Source organism: Platalea leucorodia (genome assembly GCF_965183815.1).
Source record: "Platalea leucorodia genome assembly, chromosome: W".
In the NCBI taxonomy this organism is placed as follows: Eukaryota; Metazoa; Chordata; class Aves; order Pelecaniformes; family Threskiornithidae; genus Platalea; species Platalea leucorodia.
The window spans coordinates 25,793,854-25,819,612 of NC_138859.1; the positions used below are offsets into that span (position 1 = coordinate 25,793,854).

At 41.8% G+C, this 25,759-nt stretch overlaps 1 pseudogene across 1 annotated transcript in view; it reads right to left on the reverse strand.

Annotated features, from left to right (window-relative positions):
* The window catches only part of LOC309601494 (katanin p60 ATPase-containing subunit A-like 2), a 38,806-nt pseudogene extending 15,531 nt beyond the window's left edge, over positions 1-23,275 (reverse strand). Inside the window, exons 1-11 of the transcript in view lie at positions 23,225-23,275; positions 15,186-15,257; positions 14,668-14,777; positions 10,514-10,556; positions 9,983-10,106; positions 8,849-8,944; positions 8,234-8,332; positions 7,433-7,510; positions 3,610-3,708; positions 3,001-3,064; positions 1,590-1,708 (exon numbers count right to left, since the gene is read on the reverse strand). The product of the transcript in view is annotated as a katanin p60 ATPase-containing subunit A-like 2 (transcript). The remainder of the gene's footprint in view (positions 1-1,589; positions 1,709-3,000; positions 3,065-3,609; positions 3,709-7,432; positions 7,511-8,233; positions 8,333-8,848; positions 8,945-9,982; positions 10,107-10,513; positions 10,557-14,667; positions 14,778-15,185; positions 15,258-23,224) is intronic.
* Positions 23,276-25,759: the final 2,484 nt, after the last annotated feature.

Here is a 25,759-nt window from a genome sequence, read left to right on the forward strand (position 1 = left end):
CCAGCACTTTGTAATCTGAACACTTAAAAAAAACAAATTTAAATATATATATATTCTTTTCTTTGGATATGAAGCACAGGATTTAAATTACTTGCCCAGAGTCACAAGTAGTCCATGACCAGCATTGTAATTAGCACTGTTTAAGGAAGCAAAAGTTTGCAATTAAGTAGAATACTGGATTATATAATAGTCTTGCCATATAAGTGGCTTTTCCAAGATGGCTGAAACAAAAACTGGATGCTATGATATCAGTTCTGTTTATACATCCACTATCACTGCTGTCATGCAAAAGGTGCTGACAGTTTGCAGTCTACAATTTTACTACAAATCTAAAATATAAAATCACACCAACACAGCTGAGAAATGGATGAACGGACATTCCTCCAAATGAGCACAAAACCCACATATACTTCACACAACTTCAGAAAACCAGCCTCGTGATTTTAGGATATAAATTCACACAATGCTTTTCTTAGAGCTGTCCCAATCCACAATCTTATTTCATTTCTGGATTCTGCCAAAAACTCAACTAAGGGTGAAATGCCACAAATTCAATATCATTGCAAATGCTGCAGCATGTTCACAAAAACACTTCTGGATAGTGGTGTCAAAAAAGACTGTCCCATCCCTACTCCTGCCAGAAGGGAAACTTCTAGGAAGCTACTGAGACAGATGTCAAGAGAATCAATAACATAGGAGGTGAATGTCAGAAGAAAAATGTGCCATTTTAAAGGACAAAGGAGACATGAAGAATAATTATGTTGCAGACATTGCCTAAATTTCAAGAGAGATTAACAATGCTTGTAATGCCATTTGCTGAGTGCAGTCTGACACAATTATTCATTTTCAAGAGCTTTGTATCTATCCAAAGTGCAGCCTAAGAGATGAGCGTAAAGGAAGGCTAAGAGCTTGTGGATTTCTTACACTGAAATGGTGGACATTATGAAGAGATTACAATGGGCACCTTAGGGCAAGGATGTTACACCTGAATCCCTGAATTTTTTTTGTACCACAGTTGAGCCATGCATGCTACTTCCTAGTCTATATGCAAAAATACATTTACCCATTTACCATCAAACTACCTTCCTTAAAACAACATTACATCCGTGTTTGACTGTAAGAGCTCTGTGACAAGGGAATTCTTTGCCAATTCTGTGCCCTGAAGACTAAGAATAGTAGGGAATTTGGGAATCTAAATAACATTTTGTAGGGAGTCTAGGAGCCGAGCCTTGCAGAAAGGATGTGAAGTGCTTTAAAGGGGTCACTAAGCAAACAGTATTTTAGTTAGGAACTCTGTTTGCCTGTCTCTTATTCAGCGAGTCAAAAATCTTTGCTGCCTTCAGGAAATCTGCTTCATCTTACATTACAGAACTAAAATTCCACAGCAAGAATCCATTGTGAGGCTTATGCAGAAGTGATGTTATTCCCATTTTAAGAACTAGATACGAACAGTCACATGTTTTGTCCAAGACAGGAAAGATTATGAGTATCAGAGGAATACTCACTTTCCAGTTCTGTGTTAAACTCCAGTTCTTTAAGTGGGAACCTGATGTTTGTTAAAGTATAACAAATAAGATAATAATTCTTACCTGGGCAAGTTTTTCTGAATCACCCCTCCATTTGCTGACAATTGTGGATGCTGATATGTTGAAAAAGGTTATATTGCATTCTGTGGCAACAGCCTTAGCAAGCAAAGTTTTTCCAGTACCTACAAACAACAGTGTTGAAGAAATTAACTCTCTGAAGAAATACAATGTAAATGTTTGAACAATTCCCCTCATCCTACTATCACTCAGATAAAAACACTAAAATAGAAAAAGTCATAGAATCATAGAATGTTTGGGTTGGAAGGGACCATTAAAGGTCATCTAGTCCAACCCCCCTGCAATGGGCAGGGACATCTTCAACTAGATCAGGTTGCTCAGAGCCCCATCCAACCTGACCTTGAATGTTTCCAAGGATGGGGCATCTACCACTTCTCTGGGCAACCCATTCCAGTGTTTCACCACCCCTATCGTAAACAATTTTTCCTTATATCTAGTCTAAATCTACCCTCTTTTAGTTTAAAACCATTACCCCTTGTCCTATCGCAGCAGGCCTTGCTAAAAAGTCTGTCCCCATCTTTCTTGTAGCCCCCCTTTAAGTACTGAAAGGCTGCAATAAGGTCTCCCCGCAGCCTTCTCTTCTCCAGGCTGAACAACCCCAACTCTCTCAGCCTTTCCTCATAGGAGAGGTGTTCCAGCCCTCTGATCATTTTGTGGCCCTTCCAGGATTGTCTGGAGAAACTCAGGTAATACAGCACTGCAAATACATTCCCCAAATTCTGAAGTACTACATGCTACAGGTGACTACAGGTCAAGATGCCTTCTGTGGCAAGTACATCTGAACATTCACAGGAACAACTGGAGCTTACTGCAGTGACAGCCTTTGCAACCTGACTCACGCAGTACTTGTGCCCTCTGTCCCCTCCCAGCCACACTCATGGTGGTAGTGCTTGTGTCAAGGTGGAGCAGAGGGAGCAGTGAAGCTGTGCTGACATGGAAAACACTCAGCTAGCACAGCAGAGGGCAAAGCTTCCACCCCGTTTCCAAAACAACCCCCAAATGCAGAAGAAAGAAAGGACATTTTCCTTAAGAAGGTGAGTCCATGCCAGATTTATTCCCATTTTGTAAGATCAGATCAAGCCAAACTTGATTTATATGGCCCAAGCTGAGTAAAACCAGTGATATAACATGAGTTCTCACTCCTCTGAATGGTTAGTATAAGTACTGTTTTTTTGAAGATTCAGGTGTAGAAATAGTCAAGGGTTGTGAGAAAGGCACATGGATAGGTTTGTGTGTGAGAGACAGACGTAATCATCCACCATTGTCTCCTTTTATTTCACACTACAGAACATGTTCTTTATTAACACATTTGATCTAAATAGCATCAATGATTTATCCGTGGGACAAAAACAGAAGTAGTGATAAACAAATGGATATGGTATAAAGCTCTTCATACCTGGTGGTCCATACAGCAATAATCCTTTCCAAGGAGACAGAATGCCTGTAAACAGTTGGGGGTACTGTGGAAATGGAAAAGTAATTCAGGGATTAAAAATGTATCATCATCTATAACACAATGCAAGTGATTCTAACCCCTACCCCCACTGCTCCTAACGCATTCAGGAAACCTAAGAAATCTGAAGAGAGGGGGATAAAACCCTTCCAAAACAATATAATATATATAATATATATGATCTGAGTACTGAGAAAAATACTGTATTTATCATTTGAAATCTGTTTTAAGTGAATTCTTCAAATGCAAATCTTCAAATTCTCTTCTATAAGTCATTTTCCACTGAATTAATATAGGCCAAATCCAGCACCTCTTACATTGCAAAAGGTGCCAAAGAATAGGACCCAACACTTATAATTTTAATATTGAAAGGCTATTTTCCTACAGAAGAATGCGTATGCCATTGTCAGATGAAACAGGAACAGGAATAGTTCTAACATGAACTGCCTACAAAAGCACAGAAATAGTGAGAACTCTAAAACACCACTGTAATGACAAGGAAAATGCTAACGAGCCCAACACTGGTTTTCTCAAAACTATTTAGCACCTTACCCTTATAGGATAAACAACTGCTTCCTTGACTAGCCTTTTAGTTGCATCCAGTCCAATAATATCATCCCACTTCACATTTGGATTATGGAGATAAATGTCCTGCAACATACATTGCATCCTGTTAGTAAAACTTCTTCTGCACTAGGATGACAACCTCTGGCAAAGTAAAAGAATCGATTCAGTTATAAAGTAAGAGTGCTACAAACTGTGTTATTTAACCCTACGTACTAGGGACCTCACAAGAGTAAAGCTTACACAGCAATCATTTCTACAGAACTGCTTCACTGTGCCTTGCTTCCCCTCAAGCCCCAAGTTTCCCTAAAAGCATATACACTGCCAAATGTATATGCTGAGCAGATCTGTTTCTCAGATCTGTTTTCTGTTAGTTGGTTTTACTAACCAGCGAACATATGAAGAGCTATCATGATATGAAGGTTCACCAAGCCTAATATTTTGTCTCTGATGCTGGCAAGTATTGGATGTTTAAAAAAAAAGCATAAGCAATAGGAGTGACATGTTTGTTCATATTTACATCCACCAAAATCTGCAACCGAAGGACTTTGATAATTAAAATTACATCTTAGTCTTTGAGTTCAAACACCCTTTGACATTCATTCTTCAGTGAATTTCTCTTATCTCTTTTTTGAACATGCTTATTCTGTAGTAATGAGTTCCACAGTTTAATCACGTGCAATGTGAAAATACTTTTGTTTGTTTTAAACTTGATGCTCAGTAGCTTTATGGCTGCACCTATTACTTATGTTATAAGTAACAGTGTGTCCTGGTTTCAGCTGGGATAGAGTTAATTTTCTTCCTAGGAGCTGGTAGAGTGCTGTGTTTTGGATTTAGGATGAGAATAATGTTGATAACACACTGATGTTTTGGTTCTTGCTGAGCAGAGTTTACACCAGTCAAGGACTTTTCAGCTTCCCCTGCTCTGCCAGGTGCACAAGAAGCTGGGAGGGGGCACAGCCAGGACAGCTGACCCAGACTGGCCCAAGGGCTATTCCATACCATATGACGTCATGCTCAGTATATAAGCTGGGGGAAGAAGAAGGAGGGGGGGAGGGACACACGTTCGGAGTGATGGCGTTTGTCTTCCCAAGTAACCGTTACACATGATGGAGCCCTGCTTTCCTGGGGATGGCTGAACACCTGCCTGCCGATGGGAAGTAGTGAATGAATTCCTTGCTTTGCTTTGCTTGTGCACACGGCTTTTGCTTTACCTATTAAACTGTCTTTATCCCAACCCATGAGTTTTCTCACTTTTACTCTTCTGATTCTCTCCCCCATCCCACCGGTGGGGGGAGTGAGCGAGCGGCTGTGTGGTGCTTAGTTGCTGGCTGGGGTTAAACCACAACACAGTGAAAAATTGTTATTTACTCCACACTATGCAAGACTTTATATGCTGCAAGAAAAGGTGTGAGAAGCTCTGTAACAGGAGGAAAATTTCCCCCTAAGCATCTATCAAAAGACAGTCGGTAATTAGTGTATGCCTTGAAGCACTCATTAAATTAATTTCATTTAATTCATCAAACTTTACAAATCTTCTATGAATCTTTCCATTTGCCTTAGTGTCATGGTTTAACCCCAGCCAGCAACTATGCATCACACAGCCGCTCGCTCACTCCCCCCCACAATGGGATGGGGGAGAGAATCAGAAGGGTAAAAGTGAGAAAACTCATGGGTTGAGATAAAGACAGTTTAATAGGTAAAGCAAAAGCCACGTGCACAAGCAAAGCAAAGCAAGGAATTCATTCGCTACTTCCCATCGGCAGGCAGGTGTTCAGCCATCCCCAGGAAAGCAGGGCTCCATCATGTGTAACGGTTACTTGGGAAGACAAAGGCCATCACTCCAAACGTGTCCCCCCCCCTTCTTCTTCCCCCAGTTTATATACTGAGCATGACGCCATATGGTATGGAATAGCCCTTGGGCCAGTCTGGGTCAGCTGTCCTGGCTGTGCCCCCTCCCAGCTTCTTGTGCACCTGGCAGAGCAGGGGAAGCTGAAAAGTCCTTGACTAGTGTAAACTCTGCTCAGCAACAACTAAAACATCAGTGTGTTATCAACATTATTCTCATCCTAAATCCAAAACACAGCACTCTACCAGCTCCTAGGAAGAAAATTAACTCTATCCCAGCTGAAACCAGGACACTTAGTAATATTTTGTGGCTTTGCGTTCCAGAGACTAATTGTTCTGCAGAAAATATCATATCCTCAGTACAAATACTTGGGATAAATTCTGCTCTCCAATAAAAACAGGCAGTCCCCAGAGACTGAAGAAAAATTATGTGCTTATATCCGAGGGGAAAATTTGACTTAATACAATTAGAAAAAATATTTATATAGAGTAGATTACACTTTCCCTTTCTACTAACAGCAAATTAAGATGAATCGGATTTATGATACTAAGTAGAGACTTCCATAACTGTTTCCAAATTAAATTAGATTGTGTTGTGAAATAGATACCACATGCTATTTATTTTTATTGATTTACACAGTGTTGATTACCATAGCAACTAGGAACATATCAGCACAATTTAAAAAACATACCATAACGAAGGCTAAAGCAATCCTATTGCTTTTTGCTAAAGTAGCAGCAAGAACAACACTATTTTAAAGGTTTACCATAAATTAAAAACCAGACAGGAATTTAAATGAATGAGAATTTTCTTACTTTAAAGTTGGAAATTTCTTAGACTTCAGTTCTACTAAATTGCAAACGCAAAACTTGCAGATTGAGAATTTGGGCCATATACAGCTATAAAAATCACTCAGCAAAAGTCTTCCAAGCTTTTTAAAACAGCTGATTCTAAGTATGTGAGAGCAATGGTTGATACCATTTCTGATGCTTATATCCAGAAAGAGTCACAACACTATCAAATATTGGGATCTATGAAGCCTTTTGGACAAGTGCCTAGCGGGGTTTGGGAGGTGATGCATACAAAGCATTTATCTACTTCGTAGCCACTGATCCCCAGTAGCCCAGGGCCCATTTGCTAGACTGCACCTCGACCCATGAATGAAATGAGATGGTGCTGATGATGTTGGGATTCTCTCCAGGTGCCAAAATGCCCATCCTGGAAGAATCCCCAGTCTGCCATGGGATACAGTGTATTACTGATGCTGCCCATGCAGCTCCTGTGCTGGGATGAGGGAAGGGCACTGCTTGCAGAGCCTACAATAATAGCATCTTTCAACTGTGCCAAGCGAGAAAAGACAAGGAGTCCAGCTCATGCAGGCAGCGCAAAGAAAGGCACAGGACTAGTATTAAAAAGAATGTGGGATTATCAGGGTCTAATTATTTTTGTACATGGTACCTAGTTGATAAACTCAGAATCAGGATATTGCTGCAATATTGGCACACCATCCACGCTGAATACAGCTCAATGCCTTGAATGGAAACTGCACCCATAGAGTTGAATCAAGGTTTTTCCCACCATTTGATCACAGTTAGATAATACATTAGGTAATAGTTGGTATTAGCTAATATATTTAAATCTCTCTTTTCAGTGAAGCATTGTACATTTTCTGCAGCAATAAGAACAAAGGGAAAAGCTACGACAGTCTCATGGGTACAGTATGATTAGATTACATGTTCCCCATTAGAAAGGAACGGTCTTAATTACTTCCTCCCACTTTGTATCAGAAAGAAACATCATTACATGTAAAGAAATGACTTGTTGGGAGTTGCATGATAAGAAAAATAGCTTGCACATTCAAGAATAAGCACTATCAGTGACAGTAAAAAGAAACAAATGGCATTCTCAGATGACAAAGATAACCAAGATCTCTATACAACCGAAATGGAGATCCATTCTTACTTTGCTTACAACCGTTGCAAGTTCTCTCATCTCACCAGTCATGCCAATAAAAGCACTAAGCGGTTTCAGTAATCATTCCTAAAAAAGACAAACATAAGTTCTTGTCAGACTTCAATTATTTTTAAACAGACAAACTATGAAATAGTTTCAAAAAAGCTGATACATCATAATATCAACTTTTAAAGCTGTAAAAATATGGATAATAATAAAGATTTTGAAGTAAGCCATATTTGCAGTAACTCATCTTTTCATCTGACAGAATCTAATCCTGAATTAACACTAAAATGAGCAGCTCTCTTATTGCACATGTAGTCCTAAACATGCCCTACATAGATTAAGAGGAGTGAAAAATGTAACTATGGGTCACTGCATTGTCACATTCTCTGTTTTGAAAGTCTCTTCAAGCGTAGCAGTTGCCAGGCAGACTGGCACCACCTAAGTTAGATGCACTGTCTGAGAAGCTATGGCTTGTGTCAAGGAGTGATTACTGAAAATTTCTCTCGACCATCTAAACTCTGTTCTTCTCTCAGCTGAGGAGAACGCTAAATAACATACTGAATTCAAAGTATCATTTGTATTTGTTGCCTACTTTCATGTTCAAAGAGTAAACAACTGTCAACAAATTAGACCAGTATCAAGTATGACTGTCCATTCAAGAAGGAAATAGACCACTCAGAAATCTAAGCCCTTTTTTAGCACTTAGGAACAAAGACAACATCATTGCGGTAATTTATTTTGTTCCTGGTTATATAAAACTGATGTTCATATTCATTGGATGGAAATATGAACAGAAACACTTACTGATGGATCTGGATCACAATTAAGGCTGTTCAAGGCTATTCCATTTGATGATACTTTGACAGCATCCTGAATTGTCCCATGGAAGTCAATTACTTGGCCCTAAAGGAGAAAATAACGTTGTGATAGGCTTTACCATGATGGTAGCTCTACTGTTAAAATTGCATTGGGCCAAATTTTGCTTGCCATTACAGCAATGAGTTTCCTTCCTGCACATGCAGTCCTAAATATGGCAAAAACTGACCACAGAGTCTGTGGTAGCAACGGGAAAAGAATGCACATCTCCTCAGTCAGTGCAACAATTTAACTGCAGAGCCTCTTATCATCTCATTCAGGAATTTGAAATTTATCTTCAATTTTAGCTATTACCACTGGGTTTTAAAAACAGAAATATTTTTCCTTCTTGACAATGTTTGAAATACTATTTAATGCAAGCAGAGCCTCCTATGCAAAGAATTACTGCTCAAATCATAAAATTGACCCTTCAGCTAATTATACAGGAACATTTTATATAAAAATAGACATAAAAAGCTCACATTTGATATCTGTGAAAAACTTTCATGTGTTTTTTCTACATACACATTTCTATCATAGATCACATACTAGGTTTCCACCAACCCTTCTTGGGTGAGTGCTGTCTCCTCCAGTTTTGTTGATTGCTGAGATGCTTAAGCCAAAGTCAGATTGCTCCAGAGTAACTGCACTGGCATTTTTCTAAAGAAAAATCAGTTTTAAAACAGATGTGTTGCCAAGTAGATGAGTTGCAGATATCACTCCGTTATAGGTATCATCCCACTTCTTCATACATGCCCAGATGAGCTGTATCATTACGTGGAAATTGCAACAGTAGTCTCATATTTGTCAGACAAACACCATTGTACATTTAGTTAGACTTCATCTGACTGGTGACAGCAGTGGTGAAAGCCATGGCTCTAGAGCTCAGTATTCAAGTTATTTCATGCACAGAGCTTCCATTTTAAGTTGCAGAAATCTGCATTTTACATAGCTATGAGAAGAAACACCTATGAACAGTGGAAATGACAGGCAAGTATAAGGCACAGCATGTCAACTCAGAAATGAGGAGCCATTAAGCTAATATTTTTTTTTTTAAGGATGAGAACTGGTCAGAGATGAGCTCCTCCCTATGCAGGAATATAGACAAGGACTTTAAAAAAACAAACAAAAAAAAGATTCTCCTTCACGCAGTTCCTCAAAAGCTATAACAGACACAGTGCTTGCCCACCAACCTGCTGTTCCTGCTCCATCCTCTGTAAGGGATGGTAATAAAGTAGTTTTCACAGAAATCTTACCAAAATGAGACTCACAAACCTGAAAATTACAGAGCCAAATTACTCCCCCAATCTCAAACACCTTATGCACTGTGAAGATGCTTACAACTGACACCGGACTTTCTACTTGGTTTGTTTGTCTGGCTTTCTGGCACTAAAGGATGAATCTACTGGTGTTAATGGGAAAACTCTGGTTGCTTTCAGTATAGGTTGGATTATATGACTCCTTTTCCTCTAATTTTTGCCTGTGACTTGCTCCCCAACTCACAGCCAGAAAGCATATTCTCCTGAAGTCTTGCATCTATAATCCTTAAATTACATAATTAGTAAAACCCATTAGTTACACAATTAACTGTATTAATTATTAATTGTGTAACTCACATCCTCTTGCTGCCTATAGCCTTTTAAAATAAAATCACATTAATTTCAACTGTAATGCTGCCAAGATAAAACATGTTTAAACCTGTTTGGGGCTATCTGTGGTGGAAGATTTAAATTCTGTTGTGCTCCCAGGTGAAGTTTTTGACAATGGTTGTTGCACTGTCTGATGTTTGAGCCTTGGGAGATTCTGAGAAGAGCTTGCTGCCCTAGAATTAAAAAAATAATATCTTGAAAGGCTTTCACAACTTCTTTTTTCCTTCAAAATACCAAAAGATTAAAAGGCAGAGTTTTCAAATAAAGCGGTTTTGGGCTAAAATTGCTCCCACTGAAGTTAAGGCATCAATTTCAATCACAAAGTTCAAAGCTTACTGCTTTCAAACACGCCACCCTACCTTATCCACACTGCAGAAACTTAGTAAATTTTCTGCATCTCCATTTAGGAAATAAGTCTCTATTTTCCTCTAAAAGATACAGAAAAATGCACCATGCAGTCAGCAGCGTAACTCTAAGCATTAGTATTCCTAAGGTATCACAACTTTATTTTAACCACACTGCATATTGCTTTTATAGGAAAATTTTCTGCCCAGAAAAAAACCCCATGTATTTCCCTTACCTTCGTGGTCTTCCTCCAGTTCTCAGCTGTTGTTTATTTTCTGCTGTGGCAAAATTAATATTAAAATGGAAAATAATTAAAGATATAAAAAAGGGCAACTTGATTTTTTTTTCCCCTTCAAACATATTTTTGAGCACACATTCATGACCTTGGAAATAACAATGCATAAACAGGAACAGCATGATTAAGCGGCCAAAGCTCAACTAGAGCTGAAGCTGGCCAGTACTGCGAAGGACAACAAAAAGGGCTTTTTTAAATATGTTAATAGCAAAAAGCAGGCCAGAAATAACATTGGCCTGTTACTTGACAAGCATGGTCACCTCACAAACAGGGACGTAGACAAAGCAGAGACGTTTAATGCTTTCTTCGCCTCGGTCTTCAACACCGATGATGAGCTCTGGGACCCCCAGAGCCCTGGGCTAGAGAACCATGACTGCGAGAACGACAAACTCCCAACCAGCCCCGAACTTGTGCGGGATTTGCAGCTCCAGCTGGATCCCTATAAGTCAATAGGGCCCAATGGGATTCATCTGAGGGTACTGAAAGAGCTGGCTGATGTCATAGCGAGACCTCTCTCAATGATTTTTCAATGCTCTTGGGAATCTGGGGAGGTCCCAGTTGACTGGAAGCTGGCAAACATTGTCCCAATCTTCAAGAAGGGCAACAGGGATGACCCTGGTAACTACAGGCCTGTCAGTCTCACCTCTGTGCCTGGCAAAATCATGGAGAAGATTATTCTGGGAGTTACTGAAAAACACCTGAAAGACAACGCAGTCATTGGTCCCAGCCAGCACGGATTCATGAGGGGAAAGTCCTGCTTGACAAACTTGATTTCCTTCTATGACAAGGTTACCCACCTAGTTGACCAAGGGAAGCCAGTCGGTGTAATCTTTTTGGACTTCAGTAAAGCCTTCGATACTGTCTCTCACAGTATCCTCCTGGGCAAAATGTCCAGCATACAGCTGGATAAACACAGAATGCAATGGGTGAGCAATTGGCTGACGGGTCGGGCTCAAAGGGTTATAGTAAATGGGGTTACATCGGGCTGGCGACCAGTCACTAGCGGGGTTCCGCAGGGATCCATCTTGGGGCCAGTGCTCTTCAATATCTTCATAAATGACTTGGATGCAGGACTGGATGGTTTGTTATCAAAGTTTGCCGATGACACAAAATTGGGAGGAGCCGTTGACACTCTCGAGGGCAGAGAGGCCCCGCAGAGAGATCTGGACAAATTAGAGAGCTGGGCAATCACCAACTGTATGAAGTTTAACAAGGACAAGTGCCAGATTTACATACAGACTGGGGAACGAGAGGCTGGAGAGCAGCCCCGCGGAGTGGGATCTGGGGGTTCCGGTTGACGGCAAGTTGAACATGAGCCAACAGTGTGCCCTGGCATCCAGGAGGGCCAACCGTGTCCTGGGGTGCATCAAGCACTGTATTGCTAGCCGGTCGAGGGAGGTGATTGTCCCGCTCTACTCTGCACTGGTGCGGCCTCATCTTGAGTACTGTGTGCAGTTTTGGGCACCACAGTGCAAAAAGGATACAAAGCTACTAGAGAGTGTCCAGAGGAGAGCCACGAAGATGGTGAAGGGTTTAGAGGGGAAGCCATAGGAGGAGCGGACGAAGTCACTTGGTCTGTTCAGCCTGGAGAAGAGGAGACTGAGGGGAGACCTCATCGCAGTCTACAGCTTCCTCACAAGGGAAGGAGGAGGAGCAGGCGCTGATCTCTTCTCCCTGGCGACCAATGATAGGACCCGAGGGAACGTCAGGAAGATATGCCAGGGGAGGTTTAGGTTGGACATTAGGAAAAGGTTGTTCACCCAGAGGGTGGTGGAGCACTGGAGCAGGCTCCCCCAGGAGGTAGTCATGGCACCAAGCCTGACACCATTCAAGAAGCATTTGGGCAGCGCCCTCAGACATATGGTGTGAATTTTGGGGTTGTCCTATGGAGGGACAGGAGTTGGACTCGATGATCCTTGTGGGTCCCTTCCAACTCAGGGCATTCTATGATTCTTTGATTATAAGCAATGCAAGCTTGCAAAAACGTTTTGAAAACAAACTGATATTGGAGAGAGCAGTTTGGCTTCAGGCTTGTTAAATTTTAGGCTCATTCAGTCTTTGGCTTCTTTGCTTACATTTTAAAACCAATATCATTTTCACAGTAAAATGGACACTACCAGAAATTAGATCAAGCACAATAAACTAATTTAATATATCACACGGAATTCCTATTTAATGCTAATATTTTTTTCATTGCTGAATTGGAAAATAAGCATTTACCTCACTCTTAATAGTAATTTTATCATGTTCAACATACCAAGACAGCATAAATGTCATATTGCAATGGTGGTTATCAAACTATGTTATTTTTTTTGCACTTGTATCATTTGAAATAATTTCTATCAAAGAAAAGCTTTTTTCACAAAATGTCAAATTCACAAAGCCCAGACGTGAACTCATAAGGCCAAGGGTTTGTATCATACTAGCATGCACCTAGGTGTTCCAAAGTACATCTCCTATCAGTGTTCTCTGTACAATGCTCTTGCACCCAGATTCTCATACACTTACATAAAATAATCCTTCCCAAACAGCTGTTTCACTGAAAAAGCTAGGAAACACAGTGTACTTAGAGGCAGCAGAGCCCATACGTGAAACTTGTAATCCTGCGGGTACATCTACAACACCGCAAACTGCAATCCAGCATGGAAATGAATTGGTTCTGTAGGACTTGCTGAGAGTATTACAAAGAATTTAGTAGGAAGGAGCACCACACTAATCATTTTGTTTGGCCTGTGTATACCATGATCTTACCACGGACACAATTTAAGGCAGGTCGCAAACTACCAGGCAGCAGCTTCTCAAAAGAGACACATGCAGGAGGGAAGCTGTTTAGGCTTCAGGGAAAAAGGATGATACATCCCTGCCAGCATGGTTGCAATTCTGGGTTTGGGTAATGGCAGAGTACCCCATTTCTGAGTAGCTTTACTGACCAAAAAACGGGTACTGAGAGCTTGTAAGTGTCTAAGAGATTTACTGGCTTTTGGGGAATTGTTCACATGGATCTAAGTTCATGGGTCCAGCCTTGGCTACCACTCAGTTTGACTAAGTATGATGTGATAAATGCTTTGTAATACATTTTCCTTCTTGATTCATAACAAATCCCTTTGGTTTTGTCCTGCAAGGCTGTTCCTCTTTGTATTAACACCAGTCAATAGGTTCTACCGCTAAATCTCTCTTTCATGCAGATAATGCTTGCTTCCAGCTAGTACTGATCTTCTACATCACCATGAATGTAATGATGACTTGTAACTTTAGTACCTTTCAAAATCATTTCACCTATACAGGTAATTTTATTATATTTATATAATGTTTCATTTATCTGTGATTTCAAAGTTGCTGGCAGTTGTATGAAACAATGACAACTGCTCAGAGATGTTCCCTGGCCAATCATCCCCCTCTCTGATGATTATATTTTTCTTACAAGACAAATAGGTAGAGATGTTGGTGTTTTCTGTACCCTCCAAGCTCTTCATAGCTGATTCTTATACAGTTGTTCTTATGGCTTCTATAAGTTACATTTTGTGCTTAAGTACAAAACCATTCAGTATCATTCATTTATACCTCAGACTTTAAGTCCTTTGGAGCAAATAAACCTATTACTTGTTTGGCACATTGCCTCTACTATTTGAAAATGTGCAAAATAAATGGTTAATGAGACTAGTGGTGATAAACTTCTAAGCACTAGCTTGCATGAGCTAAGTTATACTATTTCATTTAAGTGGTTTATTTTAATTTCAAAATTAACTCCAAAATAGAACAGACTTACTATTCTCTCCCCATGAGAAGAAAGTGAATATATCTATGCCATAATACTTTGCACTTACATGGCATTTTCCAATATAAAAGCAGTTTTTAAAAGACACAAAAATATCACCTTCTTGTTCCTCCACATAAAAAGAGAAGGAAGAGCAGAAGGGCTCAAAGCCCCATCTCTCAATTCTTATGTCCTATGTGCTAGAACTATAGCTCTGTAACTGTAAGAGAGTTCAAACATTAAACGCTGACATACACGAGAAGGGCGGTAAGCATATCAGGCAAATACACATTTTAGGCTTTGGAAACAAAAGCTTTCTTTTTGGAACACAGCCACATACCAGTGTCCAGGACTTTTTGGTAATTTTAGGATACTTTTGGAATTTTACAAAGTAATAGCTTTCATTCTCTTTCAGTCTCTTGTTCCAAAGCATTTGCAGCATCAACATACCTGGTAATTAAAAAAAACAAACCAAAAAACAACCAAAGATCAAAAAACTGAGAGTCATTATCTTATTCTGATTTTTGAGAGAAAAAGCGAACAATAGCATTAGTAAGTATATGGTATTTTTTAACCCATCCACAACTCTATTTATTATAAAAGCATAAACTCCATTTAAAAACCCTTTGCTGATTGCTCTAAAGTATTTTTAAATTATATAGGACATTTTTGTTCCAGAAACTGAAACAATTAAGCAAAGTAAACTGCCAAGATATATAATAGTAGTTTACCTCTTTCTCACATCAAACCAAAGGGCCATGCTGTCCATCCACCCAACAGAGGACAGAAGGACACATTACAGGAGGTCAGACACACACAAACCCACAAATGTAGAGCACTGTTATTTAAAAAACATACCCTTCCTCCATTAAATAATGCAAAATTAGAACGAGGAGATTTTTTTCGACGAGCTTCTGTTCGCATCTTATCCTGTGAATTAAGACAGAACTCTAGATCAAATGTAATATTCTCTTTATTGCTGTAAACAGCATCTAAATGTAGCCTGTGGAAACAAACAAATTAAGACAACAGCATGTAAGAACTGTAAAACAACTCACTGTTAATAAACAGAAGGAAAGCGGTTTTCAATGTAATTTTTCTTACACATTATCAGGGCTACTGGATGGGTAGAAACCTTTTCCTAGAGAAGAGAAAATTACTTTGAGGTTGAAAAAATAACTTACTTCCCTCACTATGGTTATGGATCTCCAACATGTTCAGGCTGCTGCAAATTTCAGGGTAGGACTCTTGCAGACCTCATGCACAGTGTCTCCAAGGGCTGTGCAAGGGAATCTTGTGCTCCAGTGTGGCTCTGTCCTTCCCTCTAGAAACTAGAAACCCATTTTCTGAGTGCTTGGAGAAGGGGGGGGATGGAGAAAAGGTCTGGGATCTGCATAACTACACTACAAAGACCAGCTGTACACTGTTGGCACCTCCCAATTCATGGACCTTGATATATAAACACAAGTGACATACAGAGTACTTGAAGAATTAGTAGTTTGGGATAACACCAAACTTGCCCGATTTTAACACAGGAGTGACCAAAGTCAGGTCCCAACATGCAGAAATTTCAATATGGAGTCCGTCCCGTAGATTTCTTCACACAGATTGGAGAACCCAAAGTCATTCACAAATGGTTCAGTGATAAAAACAAGGCAGCGTAAAACATCTTTGCCATAATTCAGTAAAGCTACATCTGGGGGAACATAAAGTGCAATATCAAATATAGCAAAAGGGACACTGGAAACAGAAATCTCATAAGATACTGGAACAAAGTCTTACTCTGATGAAACATGCCATATATACTGAGTGCCTGCAGAGAAACCCTGAGATTTTAGGGTAATAACAGAAGTTGCTACAAAGAAAGCTCTAGAAGTGAGCATATCAACTTTGGTCTGCCTCATTGGGATTTGAAGCTGGGACCACAGGAAAAGCAGGTATGGCCAAATCCACATTTAGGCAAATGAATTATTTCCTCTCTTTTAGGATGCTGACATTCAGCATTATTTATGAGGACCCAGTGTGAGCATGAAAGACTGGCACTTATTCAGTGGATGGGGAAAGAGCAGTAGTTTATGTTGCTTGCGTAGCACATATATATTCCTGATCACGTTGCACAGTAATGCATATACAGACTCCCACTTCCATCCCCAGTTTCCCTCCCTTCTATGTCAGTTGAACAGTGCCTGCAGGAGACAAACCCACAAATCTTTGGCCCCTTCACACTGGAAACAGAGCCCCAGCATCTGTAGCAATGACTTCTGCTGCTCTCTGCCAGTGCCTGGCACACAAACGAGCCAAAGAACTACTACTGACCAAGGCTTAAGTTTTTAAATCCCACAAGATGTGTAAAAGGAATATCCATACGGAAAGAAAATTACCCTATCCTTCCCAGTCTCTTGGAAGGAAGCATCATTATAGTAAAGTGCAGATACTGGAGAATCATTTATTCCTACAAGCAAAGGTGCTTTTGGGTGGTGCAATGTACTGCAAAACCAATTTACCTCTTTAGCGTGCCTTTCCTTTGTCAGATTAGACCTATCTGCTCTGTACACAGCAGTGGATATCATACAGCATTCTGCTGCTAATTTAAACACTTGAGATATAGTTTTAAAATAAAACAAAAGCTGATTGTGCTAATACCCCTCCGTGTGTTTGCCAACCTGTAAAAAGTACTGGATAGAGCAGGCAAAAGGTCTCCCAGCATAGCAGATATTTTCTGGGATGTTTGCTTCAGATGCGGGGCCATCTAGTGACACAACTAGGAAAGGTATGGGGTTTGCTTTTAACAACGTTTCCTGCGGGGTGAAAGTGTATTTGTATTTCACATAGTAATAAAAAGATTGGTAGAATCTTCATTCTGGTTTTCTAGAGAAAAGAAGCAAACTGGCTAGGGAAAAAGGAAGAACCCATACCCCACTTCTAGTCTTTACTACTTTTTATTCTCTTGATAAAGTTACGCAGCCGCTCTTTCTGAGTCCATAAGGAAGCTACAATACCGTTTGCCTTTCAGTGGTGGTACAAAGATGATTTTTCTAAACCGTTTTAGGGAGGAAGAGTGCTGTGTAAATGCTTGGTAGATCAATAACTCCTGAATGAAGTAGATCAGTTCCTGAGAGGTGCTGCAACAAGAAATGAACAAATTCTGAGAACTGTTATGAGCAAAGAGAAAACACTGACACCCTGGGATGAAAGGATCTTTTCCTTCTTATTGTTTTGAGGTGCTGGTGTTTGGAAAACAGATTTTGAATTGTGGACCTCTTACCATTTCTCCTGGATGATCTGAATCTTCCGAGACAGGGTTGGAGGAGCAAGAAGGAAGCTGGAGTCATCACTTGCTGAGAGTCCCACCTGTACATTCTTCTAAACGCTCCAGCTGTTTTATGCTGAGAAAAATTAACTGTTGCATTTCCCCATATATCAAAAGGCAAGATCACAGTTACTTCTGAATATTTAAACACAGTATGAAAGCTACCTCTGAATATTTAAACACAGTATGAAAACACAGTGGTTGCCACAGAAGACAAACACATCAAGTGTTTCATGTTTGAGTATTTACAGTAATACTCTGATGAGAGAGGAATTGCATCTGCCTGAAAAACTGACAGGGCTCACAATCCATGCTTGGAACTTTCCTTGAAAAGAATTTGTATTCTGGTGTGTCTTCTGCTGCTGTTAATCCCACTAGGTTACTTCTGCTATCCCTAGAGACATTTTAAGTTCTAGTATAAACAGCGATATGGTGATGGGCAGCATCTCAAATACTCTTCTAGGTAGAGACTTGCTTTGGGCAGTATAGGATAACATCGTGTCTATGTATGAGCAACCCACTTCAACCTTAACATAGTAACATAGTGTGCTGCTGCGGCCAAGAAGGCCAATAGGATGCTGGGTTGCATCAACAAGGGCATCACCAGCAGAGATAAAGAAGTCATTACCCCTCTCTACTCAGCACTTGTCAGGCCACACCTGGAATACTGTGTCTAGCTCTGGTCCCCGTTATACAAAAAAGATGTGGACAGGCTGGAGGGGGTCCAGAGAAGGGCCACCAAGATGACCAAGGGTCTGGGAAGCCTGCCATATGAGGATAGGCTGAGAGAGCTGGGCTTGTTCAGCCTTGAGAAAAGGAGGCTTAGAGGTGATCTCATCACCATGTACCAGTACTTAAAGGGCAGCTACAAAGAAGATGGAGACTCCCTTTTTACAAGGAGTCACATGGTGAGGACAAGGGGTAACGGGTACAAGTTACTCCCAGGGAGATTCCGATTGGACACGAGAGGGAAATTTTTCACAATGAGAACAGTCAACCATTGGAATAATCTCCCCAGGGAAGTGGTTGACTCCGCTAAGCTGGACACATTTAAGACTCAGCTGGACAGGGTGCTGGGCCATCTCATCTAGATTGTGCTAGAAAGGTTGGACCAGATGATCCTTGAGGTCCCTCCCAACCTGGTATTCTATGATTCTATGTTCTTCTTGTTGTGTTGACCAAGCAGAAGCAAAAATGAACCTTTACATTAAAAAAGAGCCCCACTTAAAATCAGAAGATAGTTTAGACTGAGAAGTTCATTCTGTCTTGTGTTAATAAGAATGCAAACAGCAATGGCTACTTTTGAGAAGTCAGACGTCTGTCCAAAGAAAATTAACTAAGCCGTTAATCAGCTGATGAACTGACAAAGACTTGCATTAGATTGGATCTGAAAAACAGAACAGAGATATCAATATCTCTGGTCCCAGTTTTGTGAAGTTTCTATAAAAGAAAGAAAAATTAAGGACCTTTCAACATGTAACTGTTACCAAATCATAAATCTCATGAGTCAGTAGTGCACAGACCCCACAAAGCCATGTCTCCCTGCCTTTCACCAGTCTTAGCCTACCATGTACCCTTTCCGAGAGGTATATGAACCTCTGTGCATGTCGGTGCCACCAGCAGCTTTAGCTGTTCACTTAAACCAGCTCTCTGCCCACACTGGTCTCCTTTCCTGAACTCCAGTTTATTCTCTAGGGAGTGACCCCCACTGCAAATACATCCACAAAATAATGTGTCTGCTACAGTACAGATAGATACTAACACTGCCCAGGACTTCTGCTGTGTTTAGAGAAGAAATGGTAAATCTTATACGGCATGAAAAAAATAGGAGTACTTACGAGTGCAAAGTTACTTAAAATTCAGTTTAGCTTTACAGTGATTTAGCCTTCCTGTTTAATTAGTATTTAGAATTGCATATTGTTTATAGCCACTGGTATTTCAATAGATGTTTAAGTGTTTAAAGTTTAATAAGCTTCCATTCTTAAAAGAACAAAAAAATGTATGTAATTAAATTTTCAATTATTATAGGGGATTTTGGGGTCCATGCAATTAATAAAAGCTTAAGGCACTTAAGCGTGATCTTGTTTTAAAAGCTAAATAGTTGAGCACTTAACTAATTAGCTCCAACACTTATAGTTTATTTCTAGCTTAAAAAAAGTGGTACGTATTCCTTTCTTTGCAGCCGTTTAAAATTAAACTCTATTAGAGTCATGCATCTTTAAATGCAATTGTTTGTTTAGTCATTTCCATACCTTTTACTAAAATGCATTTACATTATAAATCAACCTAGTCTCTTGTGTAATTCCATCAAATTAATGGACCTACTAAAAGATTAATTTAACCCCATAATGTTTCATTATCATTTGACCCTATATTTCTGCATGAATATATTAGATAGCATGAAGAAAAAAGTTACAGAGTAAGTCAGGGTCTGAGAAGCTTGGAAATAATAACTATACTGCTGAAACATTGTGCCCTTGTACATCCAACTGAGGCAGTCAATAAGATGAGTTCAGAGGGATCTGTGATCAGGAATTCAGACAAGAGGCAAGCGGTTAGCTCTGTAATCACACAGGGAAAGATCTTATCGTAATACACATGCAGTGTCCCTTCCCTCTTTTTCCTTTAGGATCCCAGGACGGCTGCCAAGTATGGGGTTCCTCAAGACCAAGCTGGCACCATGTACCAGGATAAAGAGAGTAGCTGAGGCATGATGGACTTGCCCAGTTTTCTTCCTCTCTCCACCACCTCAGCTTTCCCTCTCCCCTAGCCCTTTGCATGTTATACTTGCAGCCTTGCCAGGCTTTTTAGAAGGCTGATGTTCAATTATTGTTTTGCTTGCTGACAGTATTTTTTGAGAAACACAAGCAGAGAAGGGAAATGGTGAGTTTTAAACAATGTATAACTTGGTTGCCATTGAATAGAATTTCCCAGCACAAAGAAAAGGCGCTTCTTTACTCTCTTCTCTCTTCCAAATTATACAAGCCTGCTGCAATCAATAGAGCTGACAAAGTTTCTCAAGAAGAATTACAAATAGCTTTCATAATTAAAAACATACAGCAAGTTCACCACAGAAGTTATGGCTGTCCTAGTAGTAACACTAGGATGCACTTGTTACGTTTAAAATCTAAAGACATTTTACTACTTGAGTTTGGTGCACTGAAAACAGAAACCTTTTGATTTCTCCCCCCATTGCAATAGTTACATGCTGTCTTTCATTAATTCGTGCTCCGATGCTAAGAGCCGCTCACAGACCACTATTACCTCCCTCTTTTAACAGGAACATTGCTGAAGCCAGGTTTTACACTGCCAAGACTTCACTAATTTGAAGCGATATATGTTATGAATACATAAAAATGAATGGACACAAAGCATAGTGAATTATTAAACAATACAAATTAAGGATGCTGAATTTACAAATTAATTAATAAGCATTAATTCTCCCACTCATTTGTATGAATTTGCAAAGTTCTACTGCAGATTACAATAATATTGCTTTTCAAGAGTGATTTACAGAACAAACATGGGAAATACTTAACAATTAAACACAGTGAAATGCCTCACAAAACAAATTTATTTGATTGTAAGTCTACACTGTGTAGCTGTGAACAGTCATAGAATTGTAATGCATATAGGAATTTATTTTTTGAAACACTTTTCCCCAAACTGGTAGAAAATAATAATCTCCGTTCTATAGAACAGATTAATGGAAAAATGCAATACAGATAAGGACAGAGCTGAGGAACCAGGAATTCCAGTAATTATTCTGATCTGATCTGATCTGAATTCTCTCAGTGCCAGGAGGCACACAAGGCGCGAACATCGTTCTTCCACTTCGATCGGTCCGCTGCTGCGTGCTCTGGAGTCAAGGGCCACAGCGCAGTCTTCCGTCGGTTTCCCCCTCAGGACACGACCGATCCAACTCCATCTCCTCCTCCTCACTTCATTACCGATTTTCTCCATCTCCGCCATTTCTGATGCTCGTCGTTTCTGCAACTTTTTATGGTTTTTTTTTTTCCGGGAGGAAGTAGTTGGCCTCCTGCCCAACCCCCATGACTTGGAGGGCCAGTGGTTTTTCTGTCAGGGTGGCCTTCCCTTAGGCTGCGTTGGTTCGCGGCACCTTCTTCAATTTTATCCGGTGCACCCTCCAGAGAGGGATCCCCTATCCACCACCCAGGGGACGCGCCTTCTAGCCGTGCAGCCCCAGCCGAAGGCAGTAATTATTTAGCACTACAAATTAAAGATGTAGCAGCCTAACTTTTAGATACTGCATTGGAATACTGGAATTCAGAAAACAGAAATTAAAGTATCTAGGCTCCCTCCACAGAACTCAAGAACCTTCGAGCAAGAATCAAAAAATTCTCTTGGCAGCTTCAGGTTGTTCTGTAATCACTAACTGGCTTAAACAAAGTAGGCTCCAAACTTCTGTCCCTCTGTAGACTATGAACACCTCCCTCTACTCTGTACCCAAAATACAAACTCTAATTTTCACATCCATCCTGCCAAAAGGCTATGGAGAAGTCAGTTAACAAAGCAAACCAACCCAAACCTAGTGGTACAACTCAGGGGGAAGAGTTCTTGAGCTCTGGGTCCTATTCCCACAAATTTTTCTGCATTTAGTAGTCAAAAACCATCCTTAGGACCAGGGCCACCCAAATCCCCATTGGTGAGGTTACAAATCAGACCCTTTTTTCTCCTGTCTTCCTTCTGCACGTTAACACCGTTTCAATACCACACCTTAGGGCACCATTCTCAGTGGTTGGGATCTGAATCCACTTTAGGGCTCAGAAAGAGACTGTGCTGGAGACTCCCATTCCTAGGTAAATATATGATCTAGTAATCTAAGAGGTTGACATAACCTAAAACTCAGTCTCAGAACTCCTCCCAAAACTACCTTTTTATGAGCAAGCCTGCCCTATTCACGCACAGTGGAAACAGGGATTTGTGTATGCATACAGAGCACTTAACACCTTTTTGGGAAGGGTTTTTAGCAGTCCTGCAGTGCAGCCCTACAGTCTATCTTACTCCAGCTGAATTTGACCAGTAGATGGAAGAAAAAGTACAGGTTAAGAAATTTAGCAAAATTCTGCTCCTTCTGGGCTTCCTGGAGCTCGACCCATCCGTGGGATGGAGACACGGTGGGACTGTAGAGCTCTGACTTAGGGAAAATGAAGCTGAGGGAGGAAGGAATATGGACTTGTCCCCTTTCGCTGTATCTGCTCCTACCACGACCATGCAACGGACAAGGGCTATGGGGAGCAAGGGGGCCTGGCCTGCCCTGAGGAGCCAGCAGGACAAGAAGCACTTTCCTCCTGCCAAGGGAAAGGAAACGAGAAGGGGGGGGGGGGGGGGGGGGCTGTGGGAAGCCCCCACCCTTAAGGAGAGGCAGGACCGCCGTCACACCGGTGGCCCCAAGGACCTCCAGGCTCAGCCCTCCCCACGTACAACCGGCTCCGTCTCGGCCACCATAACCCCACCACCTCCCCCAAGCACCTGCGCGCTGCTCAGTCGCGCCTGCGCAGAAATGCCCCCTCCGCGATTTCCATAGCAACGGGAACGCGCGGCCGCCCGTCCTGCCGGTTCTTACCGCCTCCCTCGCCTGGTAGGTGGTTCTCAGTGTTTGGCAGGAGAACTCCATCGGGGCGGGGCGGGGCGGGGCGGCCCACAGGCGGGTACAGCCCGCGGGGAAAGTCACAGCGAGCTCCCGACAGCGCCCGACCCACACCCCAAGGAGGCCAGCGGGCGTCGTGAGGGAGAGACCCGCCCTACCTCCCTCACACAGCCAATCGAGACGCCGAAGGGTGAAAGATTGCCCGAAGAACTGTCCAATCACGAGTGGAGTAGGGGTGGCTGTTTAAAAGATGGGCCAATCACGGTGGGGAAGAGAGGCGGGGCTGACAGTCATGCCGGCCAATCACCTCTAGGCTCACCTGTTTGTCGGGCTGTGAGGGGAGTGATGGAGATGTTGGGGGCCGGAGGCGGTCTAGACCGGACCAAACCAAACCAGCTCTGCCCTGCCTAGCCTAGCCCAGCCCAACCCAACCCAACCCAACCTACTGTTAAACATGTCCAGCTCACCCAGACAGGCGAGATGCGCCCGAGAAGAGGCAGAGTGTAGTCTGCCCCTTGCATCAAGGATGGCATAGTGGGCCTTAAAATGGAGGCTGCCAGCGTGCTGGTGCTGAGGGAATGCAGGGCTGTGAGAAGGGCCCTCTTCAGAGCACCTGAAAGCTGTTTATTAAACTTGGCTGCCTGATTGCTGCAGCCTCCTGGGTTCAGGATGTGAATTATTGGTGGGGTGGGTTGTGCCTGTCGGATACTGTTTGGCTTCAGTCCAGCTGGAGGAGAACATTAGAAAAAGAAAAAATCCCTGAAAATACATGAAAGGGAAGTTAGAGCATGCAAAAGGCTTGCTTGGTGACAGCCACAACAGGGCACGAAGTGGGACAGCAATGGTCAAAATGAGGAAGAGCAATCTTCTGGAAACACCATGTCCTCTGGTACATGAGCACTTCCCAGCCAGGCAGCTGCAGGTGCAAGCTCTCCCCGTGTCCTGCCCGTTGGAGACCAACAGCTACTTGGTTCCACCAGCTGTTCTTGGACAGGGTAACTACCAGATTCTTCACATCCATGCCATGCTACACTTGCTCAGCATCTTCAAACCCATGTTCTCCAGACATCCAGACCTTCCTCCAAACGCTATCTTGTTAGCAAATAATTAATCGAGGCTTTGAATATTATTGTGCACTTAAGAATAGTTATTGTATAGGGTAATTTAGAAAAGATAAATTACATGAATCGTATAACTACAGGTGTTTTATATTAATCTAAGTCCATGCTACACTGCTCATTTTGTCCCTGTATAGCCCTATCCCATGACTGGATTAATCACCAGCCAAGTTAATCGGTAGATAAAGATAGATGTAGTAAGAAAAGATGAATAATTGAACAGCTGATTAAGACATTTTAACTGATGTAGACATTAGATGAGAATAAGAGTAAGGTAAGCATTCATAATATAAGTTAAGAGGTCAGATTCTTAGAATTTAAAGACGGTTTTAAATAGAACATTGTGAAACTAGACATAGAAGGGAAATAAATGACTTCATAGAATCATAGAATCGTCAAGGTTGGAAAAGACCCTTAAGATCATCGAGTCCAACCGTTAACCTAACACTGCCAAGTCCATCTATACCATGTCTTCAAGCACCGTATCTATCCGTTCTTTAAATACCTCCAGGGATGGAGACTCAACCACTTCCCTGGGCAGCCTGTTCCAATGCTTGACCACCCTTTCAGTGAAGAAGTTTTTCCTAATATCTAACCTAAACCTCCCCTGGCGCAGCTCGAGGCCATTTCCTCTTGTCCTATCCCTTGTTACTAGGGAGAAGAGACCGACCCCCACCTCGCTACAACCTCCTTTCAGGGAGTTGTAGAGAGCAATAAGGTCTCCCCTCAGCCTCCTCTTCTCCAAACTAAACAACCCCAGCTCCCTCAGCCGATCCCCATAAGACTTGTTCTCTAGACCCTTCACCAGCTTCGTTGCCCTTCTCTGGACACGCTCCAGCACCTCAATGTCCTTCTTCTAGTGAGGGGCCCAAAACTGAACACAGTACTCGAGGTGCGGCCTCACCAATGCCGAGTACAGGGGCACTATCACCTCCCTGGTCCTGCTGGCCACACTATTCTTGATACAAGCCAGGATGCCATTGGCCCTCTTGGCCACCTGAGCACACTGCTGGCTCATGTTCAGCCGGCTGTCAACCAACACCCCCAGGTCCTTTTCTGCCAGGCAGCTCTCCAGCCACTCCTCCCCAAGCCTGTAGCATTGCATGGGGTTGTTGTGACCCAAGGGCAGGACCCGGCACTTAGCCTTGTTGAATCTCATGCAGTTGGCCCCGGCCCAACGATCCAGCCTGTCCAGGTCCCTCTGCAGGGCCTTCCTACCCTCCAGCAGATCGACACTTCCACCCACCTTGGTGTCATCTGCATGATCTGCATGACTTGTATGATCTTGCATCGGACCAGTGGTTGAAGTGGTCTATGTGGTCAATAAACAAGAACTGAAACGGAACGCAAAGAACCAGTTTACTGATGGGAAATCAAGAACTGTCTGCTGACC